The sequence below is a fragment of the Vombatus ursinus genome, unplaced genomic scaffold (genome assembly GCF_900497805.2).
Source record: "Vombatus ursinus unplaced genomic scaffold, bare-nosed wombat genome assembly UNPS02014801.1, whole genome shotgun sequence".
Lineage (NCBI taxonomy): Eukaryota > Metazoa > Chordata > Mammalia > Diprotodontia > Vombatidae > Vombatus > Vombatus ursinus.
In genome coordinates, this window is record NW_020954579.1 from 17,918,992 (window position 1) to 17,930,026 (window position 11,035).

An 11,035-nucleotide genomic window follows, 5' to 3' on the forward strand; every position below is an offset into this window, starting at 1 on the left:
CAGTAGATCAAGAGAGCAACTTATTCAAGAGCAAAAGATAGTATAGAATTGAAAAGGTTAACTTAAGGGTTTTCCGTGGTTTGGAAAGGGTCAAGGTTTGGAGGAGAATTATCAAAAATAAGGCAATGTCTTGAAAAAGAACTGAGGAGTGGAAGGATTTTAAGTCATGGTGAAGATAAAGAATAGATTGAAGAAGAGTAAAGAATAAGGAGAGATGGATTGATAGGAGATTGTTTTAGGGTAAAGAAGTATCAGCGTTCTTGACCATAGAAGTGAAACAGTTGTATATGATAGAAAGATCAAAAGATGTTGCTATCCCTGTGAGGAGCTGAGGTGGAATAAAAGAGTGGGTCATGGAATTTGAGCAGATTGACCAACCGGAAGGTTAGGGTGCTTGAGGAAACATCAAATATGTATGTTAAAATCTTCTAGTATAAGAGCAAGAATTGAGATGGAGAAGAAGACTGTGAACCAGGCACTGAAGTCTTTGAGAAAGGAGAGAGAGAATAACCTGGCCATCAGTAGATAACATCTACCAGGATCTGGCTTGGGTGATAAATTTGGATACAGTGAACCTCAAACGATGAAAAGTTTCTGAGAGAAGGAAGCAGAAAGAGAGTCTGGAAATGACAATGGAGAATTGGAGGCATTCAGACTCCCTCTTTGAGACTAGTATATCAGGGAGTAAGAAAGATGCAACAGTTATTGGAAAGGATATCTAGGGAGATCAGTGTCATCTTGGGGGGATCCAGGTCTCTGTCAGCGCCATAAGATGGGAGGAGTATGAGAGGAAGACATCTAAATTGAAGGGAAATTTATTAATTATGGACTAGGCACTAGGAGATATAGAGGGCACAATGGAAGGGGTAAGCAGATCCAGAGTGGGACCTGGGAGGTATAGGATTGAGGTAGATGGGGATGAGAGAAGGGAATTGGGAGTGGGGGAAGTAGATTACTCTTACACAACCCAGAAATCAGCAACACCAGGAATAGAAGAGACAGAGTGGGTAGGAGATTGCTAGTTAGTGGGGAATGAATCAGGGTAGAGTATCAGTAGATGAACAGCTCTGCTGATGATCACAGGTGAGTAGAAGGTTCCAGGTCACAGCTCAGCTTGGGAGTTCTTAGAGTGATTATGGTGTCCACACAGTTGCAGTCTGAGTGCACCTGTCACAACATCCTATCCCAGCCGGTCTGACTGTGTCCAACTCCAGTAAATGGGTAAGACTGATGGAGCTCTGTCTGCTGCAGGCATGATAGGCATGGAACAAAGAGTCAGACTAAGTTCCAAGCCCAGCTCTACCGATCAGTGCCTGTCAAACCTTGCATAAATCCCTTTACCTCTCTAGGCGTGGATTTCTGTATCTATAATACCAGAGGGTTGGACTTGATGTTCTCTAAGACTCCTTACTGTTTTAAGTCCCTGAATGGCCCTTGCAATCATTAGGCAGGGTCCTAATACAAATATTATTCATTCCTGGATCTTCTCATTGAAGAGAAGAACCAATCTTGCTCACTGGGAAAATGGTGGACAACTGAGTCTTAGAGAGAGGGATTTGCTCTCTCCCTGGAATAGGCAGAACCTGGGAGAGAAGGGGAGGAACAGAGGGAATGGGGTAATAGGGAAAGAATTAGAAATGAAGGTAAGACTAAGTCAAAGAAGTGTGCAAGACTTTGGGGATGGTCCAACCTGGACCTTTTCCCCATCCATCTAGGGATAGATCCCAGGAACTCTGATTCCTTATCCTATTCTTAGTGTCTAGAAAGAGGTGGTTGACTCAAGAACCATGCCCAGGAAGAGGTCAGAAGGGAACAGTGAGTGAATTTGATATGGGGCAGAACACTTCTTTCTAGCAACAGAGCAGCTGTAAGCTGGAAGAGCCAGATGTTCACTTCCCTCCACATCTGTACAACTCCTGCTTAGAAAAGCAAACCTCATTAATCATCCATGGTTAGGCTGAGACTCTCGATGATACCAAGAAGATGCAGTGCCAATCGTTTCTGCATTCTTGGCTGTCCCACCTCTGGTTTCCATATTACCGCAAACCAGGAGAAACTTATGAGATAGCCTTAGGATGCTAGCCTCTGCAATTCATGACCCTCCCAGGCTCCCACAGGAATTCTTCATCATCATCCCAGAATCTATTTGCTTCTCCCAACTCAAGGTTACTTGGAATCCAAACCAACCCTTCCAAGAAAAGATGTCCTATAACCAGAAGAACCACAGTATCCCAAAATTGGAAGGGACCCTGGGAGCTGTGTATTCCTACTGGTGCCCAAATCCAAGTAAAACCATACAAGTTTAGCATTTTTTAAAATAGAAATTATAACATTTTGGAGCTAAAAAAAAGAAAGAAAACTTTGGAAATCATCTCATTCCTGCAATGGTGACATTCTCTCCTGTCTAATTTGCTTCCTGCCCCAAGGAAGGAAGTCTGATCTTTTTTCTTTCTTTCTTTTTTTTTACCTGATCACGCTGGGGCAATGATACAAAGTTTCTAACTTCATGGTTTTGAGCTTAAGTTCCTTAATAGGCAGAAGAGGTTTTAATCATCTGAAGGAGATTCCTTTTTCCTTTGAATTTCTCCCTGGTCGTTAAATCATTTTGACTCTTACCTGTCATGGAACAAGAGTAAAACACAATGGGGGGAGGGGAGCAGGAGAGAAGGGAACTGAGCTGTGTAGAGTGAGAAGCCAATGTGTAAACCCCAATGCACTGAGGACTGACTAACCCAGCTCCTAATCTTATGTGTCTCTGCTGACCCTGGAAAGGAGTGAATGGAAGAGAGTGAAGTTACCCCATAGTACTTTCTGTTCTTCAGTCCCTGGGTGGCATCAGAGCCTACTTTTCATGGGAAGTTAAACAGCTATACCCTCCCACCCAAATATAGATGAAATGTAGGTATTCCTAGCTCAGCTGTCATAGGCAACTTTGCCCCAAGAGAAAAGCAATCATCACAACATCTCTCTGCTATGCCTGTCCTCCCCGGAGCCCTCCAACAACTCAGAGGAGGCGGGAGAACCCACCTAAACCCCTCAAACCCCAACTGACAGGCACAAGGATAAAGCAGGCGCTCCTATTGTAACTTGCAAACCAGATTTCTCTGTTTTCCCAGTTCCAAGCGCCCTTTGCCTCTTTCTCCCACTCAGTGATTTGTGTTGGATTGAGAGCAGAATCAGCCGATATTTTTTTTTAGCTAATTTCTCCTCCCACGAATGACTACACTTCAAAACCCTGTTCCTGTCACTGACAGAAATCCTCCAGACTGCCTGCCAATTTACAAGGAGGAATCATTGCTTTTCCCCCTACCAACTCTGTCTGTCTCCTCGCCATCTCTCTCTCTCCCCCTCTATCTCTCCCTCCTCCGCTTCCTCTTCTACCTCTCTTCTCTGTCCAGAGCAGCTGCAGTAGCCCATTCCGGCCAGTTCACCCTCTATCCCAACTTTAGCCTTCTCCCGTGGTGATAATGCATGCTGTCACCAATTCCTGGAAAGGCAGCCCAGTGTGACCTGTTATCCTGGGATTGTGTCTATTTCATGGAGTAGAGCATGTCCAACTGTGCTTCTGCTTGATAATGATAAGAATATATGCAAATTCCTCATATGCATAACTCTGTGCCCCAGACTTGCTGTCATCACAGAAGCCCAAGGTTTCCACAGGTCTGACATTCTTACTCCGACCCTGTGTGGACTTATCAATGGCTTAGAATTCAAACCCATCACCTCGCCCGGCCAGTTCTGGTTGGCTCAGGGCCAACTTTAATTTGCAGTAAATCTCTGAGGCTTCAGCTTGTGCTGACTTCACAATCCCAACTGCGGGAGAAATTTATTTGGACACTTTTGCCCATGTCATTGCTGCTGGCAGGGCCTGGGTTATCATGACACACTCCCCAGCCTTCTAACTCTTTTCTGCCAAAGACCAGGAGGCTTCAATGAAACCCCAAATGAGTTTCAAGCTAGAGGAGCCATGGATCTGGGTGAGCTACCATCACATGATCAAAGTCACTCTGTCTTTACCCACATGTAGGGTTTTGTGCTTGACAGGTTAATGATAATCGCTCACATTTAGTACTTGAAGGCTCACAAAGTACTTTCCTCAGAACAATCTATCTTGTGAGGAAAGTAGTTAGTGCATGTGATCCTATCCCCATTTTACACACGAGGAAACTGAGGCTGAAGGAAATTAAATAACTTGTCCACAGCCACATAGCTAATAACTGCCTAAATCTGGGTTCCAGCCTAGATTTCCTAATGCTAAGCACTCTTTCCACTCCAACCATTTTTTGATCATGGACCCCTTTGGCAGTCTGAAGCCTCTGTTCCCTTTCTCAGAATAATGTTTGTAAATGCATAAAATCAATTATTTAAGAGGGAACCAACTATATACAATTATCAAAAAATTTAAAAAACAATTTCACAGACCCCAGGTTAAAAACTCCTGCATCACACACTTCACAATCTCAGGTGTTTTTCTTCTCTGGGTTCCTTATACCACCACATTCTCTTCCTGTCCCATGTGGGCTTTTAAAGAGTGCAATAGATATTCAGTTCAATAAATACTTGTTGAATTGAATGGCTCTCTGAGTAGATGTGAACCCACAGATTACTTCGAATCTGAGGCGACTTTTCTGAGGGCCTTGGGTACAAAGAAGAGCAAGTAAGCCGTGGGTGCTATTTGAACAAATAAAATATATAATATTAAGGTAGTCACATACATAATAGGGACAAAAGAGAGACTACAAAGTGTTCTAAGTTAATTTAAAAAAGAGAGAAAATGGAGATTTAAGTTAAATACTTTTAACCAGGGAGATCAAGGAGGGCTTTATGGAAGAGCTGACATCTGAACTGAGCCTGGAAGGATTTCAGTAGACTGAGATGAGGAAAGAGTGTGCTCCTGGCATGAGAGACACCCTACAATGTAGTGTACTCAGAGAGGAGCAGGATGATATTGAGGGGGAGCTAGTCTTCCAGTGTGCCTGGAATGCAGTGTGCATGAGAAGAAATAATGAGAAATAGGGCTGAAAAGGATTTCAATATTTAGACTAAGGAATCTGTAGGGTTTTTTTTTCCAGTTTTTAGATTCATTCTTTTTGTACCCCCAGCAGCTAACACATAGTCAGCATTTCAAAGGTGTTTACCAAATTGAACAGATTCGTGCCAGTTGAGTCCTCAAACAGATCAGTTGGTTTTACCCCAGGAAAAGTTATTTTCTAAAATCAAACTGTGTCCTTACCCTTGGGTCAAACATCTCAAAAATACATTAATTTTGGTCATGAGGAAAACTGGGTGGAAGAGAAATTACTCAGAACAGCCTATCCCCATTGCAGGGAAATATGTTCTCATAACTTTTAGTCAGGTATGTTGTCTCTGTATCTTTCTTTTTCTCATTGTTAAATTTTATTTTTAATTTATGGAATAAAACAAGCATTTCTATAACATAGTACAATAAAAAAGATGATTGCACATGAAACTGCAGATTTACTATGTAAAACTTGCTATTCCTTTAAAATATGCAACAAAACTATTATGTAAATTTCTTTTTTTTCTTCCCTCCTTTCCCCCCACCCTAGAGATGGCTACCATTAGACACAAACAGGGGTGTATGTATGTGTGTGTGTGTGTGTGTATATGTATGTATAAAATTGTTCTATATATACTTCTATTTATCAGTTTTTTTCTCTGGATGCAGATCACATCTTTCTTCATATGTCCTTTATGGTTAACTTGGGTATTTATAATAATCAAAATAATATTCATTCAAAGTCACTTTTTTTCTCAAAGTCATTCTAAAATAATATTGCTGTTACTGTACACAATGTTCTCTTGGTTCTGCTCATTTCTCTCCATTATTTTGTGAAAGTCTTTCTATGTTTTTCCAAAATCATTGAAAAATTTGCTTCGTCTCCCCATTGGGGAAATCAAACCCCCGGTCTCCCACATGACTAGCATGGGTACTCACCACTATACTAACGAGGAGTTCATATTTAATTTCTTCCTTTAGCATATAAGCAGTAAACATTTATGAAGCACTTATGATGCACTGTACTAGGCACTGGGGTTACAAAGACACAAGTGAAGCAGCCCCTGCCCTCAAGGAGCTTACTTCCTAAAGGAGCATACAATATGCACACATAAACAAAATAAATATGAGGTGTTGGGCATGGGGAGGAGGCAGTAGCAGTTAGAGGAGGCCTTACTTATATAGGAGGTTCAGTTTGAGCTGAACTTTGAAGGAAACTGGGAGCGCTAAAAGGCAGAGATGGGGAGGAAGTGCATTCCAGGAATGGGGGCATGAGGACACGGGGAGCAGCCTATGCAAAGGCACTAGAATGCTGCATGTAAGGGACCATAGGAAGGCCAGTTTGTCTGGTCGCATGAGGAGGGAAGAAATGAATAATAAGAGTGGGAAGGTAGGTTGGAGCCAGATTTTTAATTAGTTTGGAGTCAGGTTGGCAATTTTCCATTTGATTTGAGAGGTAATAAGGAGTCACTGGAGTTTATTGAGCATGATCAGACCTGGGTAGAGGATAGAATGGAGAACATATGAATATACTCTGTTCATCTATTTAAAAAAAAAATCCTTGATCCTGCTGTCCCCTTGGGCTCCCTATCACTTGTTGTTCAGTCATGTCCCATTTGGGATTTTCTTAGCAAAGGTACTGGACTGGTATGCCATTCTTTTCTCCAGCTCATTTTACTGATGATGAAACTGAGGCAAACAGGTGTAAGTGCCTTACCCAGGGTCACAGCTAGTAAGTGTCTGAGGTCATATCTTAACTCAAGTCTTCCTAACCCAAGGCCCAGCGCTCAGCGCTCTATCTACTGCACCATCTAGTTGTCCTTCCCTACCACCTATTTCTCTTCTTTTTCTCTATAATAATCTGTATTCACTTCCTTTACTTCCTCACAACTCACTTTCTTTCAATCTAGCTTTCACCCCTCACAGATTGTTTTTGTTGTTTGTCTTTTGTTCTCAAAGAAGACCAATGACATCAGGAGGGTGATGTCTTTCTTGACTTGCAAGTGAAGTGGATTTAAGTGAGGCAGAGCTGTGCAAACTCATCAGCTTCACTCTGTCCTCCAGAGTCATCGGAGTCCAGTGGCAAGACGTAGATCAGGATGACTGGTAATGGGCCCGGATACAGTGGGAGACCTTGGCCTTTTTAAGCTAACCTCTTCCCAAGGTCTCAGTTTGTCTGAGGCAACACCATTCTTTTGTAACTACTCTCTGCAAGGTCACTAGGGACCTCCTAAAAAGAATCTTTTTTTAGTCTTCATTCTCCATGACTTCTCTGCATTCAATGCTTGTTCAACCACCCCCTTCTTTGAATGTTCTTCTGCCTTTGCTTTATGCCACTTTTCCTGTTTGGTTATTCCTTGTTTTTCTCCTTCATTGCTTCTGCTTTTTTCTTTCATCCCCTAAATGTGACTGTACTCCAAAACTTAATCCTTGGCCCTCTGCTTTTTTCTATAAATTCTCTTTCCCTCTTTAGTCTCACCTGCTCTTGTGGTTTTGACCATCACATCTACATGAATAAGTCTCCAATCTATGTCTGCATCTCTAATCTCTCTCACAAGCTGTAATTCCACATCACTATCAGCCAGACAGACATGTCTGCTTTGATGGTTCCCGCTACAGCATCAAGTTCAAAATAGCTAAAAGAGAATTCTTCATCTTTCCCTACAAATGGCCTCCTCCTCCAACCTTTCTATTTCTCTCAGTAGTACCTTTAAGTAAAAAATTGCTCAGATTTGCTGGGAAAAGGAAACGTCAGACTGTCAACAAACCCAGTGATTCTTTCTTGCATAGTGCCCTCATTTCTATCCTTTCCATTCCATAATATCCTAAACCAGCCCTGGTTATTTTCTGCCTGGGCTATTGCAATCTAACTGGTTTCTCCACTTTCAGTCTCTTCACTTTCCAGTCCATGCTTATACCACTGCCTGATTCCTGGTCTCAAAACTCTACTCTCATCGTATTATTTCCCCTCGCCTTTTCCTAACCCTAAACCCTTCCCCACTTACGTACAGTTATCCCTTCCATATCCTTCTGGAAAACCTGTGTAAAATTTCTTGGCCCTCCCATCACACTAGAGAAGAAGTCTGAATTATTATGGTATTAAAAGATAAAATATGTTGATATTATACAATATTTTACATATATTTTATACATTTCTGAGTTTTTGAAGTTTTTCTATGTCATCTGCTGGCCTTCATATGTCATTTGCAGCTTCCACAAAACTCCCCCGAAATTCTCATTTAATTTCTTATGCCAACACGCGATATATTGAAACCACAGTGGGGAAAGTTACAATGTGGCAGGGATAACTGTATAAGCTTTCAATACCCCTCCCCTACTCCCTGTATCCTATGGAATAAAATCTAAATATTTTATGCTGGCATTTAGGACCCTCTGAAATCTTGCCTCAAACTATATGTACAGTCTTTTCTTCCTCTGCTATCTTGTGGAAACCCAGTCATTGTGGTATAAAAAAGAAAAGCATTGAACTTGGAGCTGAGAGAGTTGTGGGTTCAAATCCCACCTTTGTCACTAGCATAACATGACTTGATAAGTACTTTTAATGGAAAGTAATTAAACTACTTTGAACTTGTTTCCTTATTTGTAAAATAATGCAGAATAATACTAATAATATTTACCTCACTTGGTTGTTGTGAAGTTCAAAAGTACTTGTCACTCCCCAGCTCAGGAAGTTCCAGTGGTTCCCCCTTGCCTTCAGGAGAAATACAAAATTCTGTTTGTCCTTGAAACCCTTTACCATTTAACTACAGCCTGCCTTTTGTGGTGCTTAGTGTAATACTGCTCTCCTTTACACACACTATATTCCAGCCAAACCGGCCTACTTTACTGATCCGTACACATGAATTTCCATTTGCCATCGCCATGCTTTTGTCCAGGTTGTGCCCCATGTCTGGAATGCACTTCCTTCTCATTTCTATATAAAATTTCTAGTTTCCTTCAAAGCCTAGTTCCAGTGCTATCTCCACCTTATCTTGATTTATGCCCCTACCCACCCACAGTTATAAGAGCCTTTCCCCCTGAAAATTATTTTCTATATTTAGTATTTACTTTTCTTCTCTTCCTCCTGGTTTCTCTGCTTTCCTTCAAGTCTCAGCTAAAATCCCGCCATCTACAAGAAGCCTTTCCCCTTTAATCTAGTGCCGTCCCTCTGTGATTTGTTTCCACTTTATCCTGTCTATATATCATGTTTGTACATAGTTGTTTGAACGTCCCGCCCCCCCCCGTTAGACCCCACTTGAGAGTAGGAACTATTTTTCCCTCTCTTTTTATCCCCAGTGCTTAGCACATTGCCTGGCACATAGTAAGGGCTTAATAAATGTTTGTTGGACCTGACTGATTAAGTGCTAGGGATGCCACTAGAAGAGCAAGCCAGTCCCTGCTCCCAAGGAATTCTCCTAATGAGGAAGGTGATGCTTTAGCACCAAGAACAGGTCCCTACACAAAGGGTTGCTCAGTCCCCATGATGCCCCATTCTCCTCTGTCCCAAACCCAGGAAAAGTTGTTTGAGAGGGGAATGTTTGATTTCCCCACCACTCTCTGGGCACATTCCAGGAGGCCCATTCCCTGACCCCAAAGGACAGTGTGTTCCAGTGGCTCAGACCCCTGCTGTTCCTTCCACGTCCCCCACAGCCCCACATAGGTGTCTTTGTGTGCCGTGGGGGTGTGTTGCTCTTATCCTTCTTGCAGAAAGGCTCTTCCACGGCTCTGTAAAAACAAACATTATGGCCCCTGAGTCCTCCTACAGCAATTGTATTTTTTAATAATGTCTGAGCAAGCCATCTTCTTGGTTCTGTTTACTCCCTTGTTCTATTAGCCGCTCCAGGTTAGGCCCAAACGTATCCCTGTAAGTAATATACAACTGAGAGGACCCTTTTATGGATTCAGCTTTCAGTCTGTTCTCTTTTTACAGCCCCTACATGAGGCTTTTATATTGTTGTAATTATTTTAGTTTATATTCTTCCTTTCTATTCTCCTGTCATTTTATTCCATTTTTTTTACTTTTATTCCTGTTCTTGAGTTTTCCAGGAAGGCTGGAACATGGGGCCTGACGACCTCTTCAAAGCAGGACAAACATATGTCCAGAGTGCCAGGCCACTGCTGTTCCTCTGAATCCAGTCTCCAGGGAATGTGACTTATCCTTTGGGGAAGCAATCTGATCCTGCCTGTAGACAGCTGTGTAGAAGGAATGGGGGAGATGATATCATCTGTTCTTCCAACCAATATTGATTCAACTGCTATGATGGTTCAAATCTCACCTGTAATCCCTGACCTTGAACAAGTTACTTAACCTCCTTCAGTCTCAGTTTCCAGATCTATAAAATGGGGAAGTTGGATTCTGAGCTCCCTTTTCGTTCTATATCTATGCTGCTAGGCTAGATTTGAATTCAGAGAACCTGGATTCATATCCTAACTCTGACCCTTACTACTGATGTGACCCTGTGATTTATTCCATGGAATGCATCGTTCTAGATATTGGGGAGCTATACAGAGATGAATGACAGTAGCCCCTGCCCTCATGTTCTTTTCACATCTAAGAGATTAGGTTGTTACCCATGCCTGATCCAGGGCCCATGTCTGGACACCATTTTCCAGGGACAAGAAATGAGGAACAAGCCCAGTTAGTACAATTAAGATAAAGCAACATTTGGTTGGGTTTGCCATAGCCTTCATCATTTCTTACATCCTTGATTCTGGTACAAAGAGTAGGTTGGTTCTAAAGCAGCACAAGTTATAACATTGGAGCGAGCCAAATGCCAACAAATACCATACTCCACAGTGATACCACCAGGGAGGACCCAGGGATGAAACATCAACCCCGTTAGCGTACTGTGCCTCCCAGGCTCCAGAGTCTTTCTTCCACGATCATGCTGTACATATACACACTGACTCTCACCACATGCTTTCTCACTGCCAAGTACAAGCCCATAATTGAGAGAAAGAGAGAGAGAGAGAGAGAGAGAGAGAGAGAGAGAGAGAGAGAGAGAGAGAGAGAGA

The 11,035-nt window shown here is 42.2% G+C and overlaps 1 protein-coding gene across 1 annotated transcript in view; it reads left to right on the forward strand.

Annotated features, from left to right (window-relative positions):
- The window catches only part of SDK2 (sidekick cell adhesion molecule 2), a 449,888-nt gene that overhangs the window by 301,135 nt on the left and 137,718 nt on the right, over positions 1–11,035 (forward strand). The window lies entirely within an intron of this gene.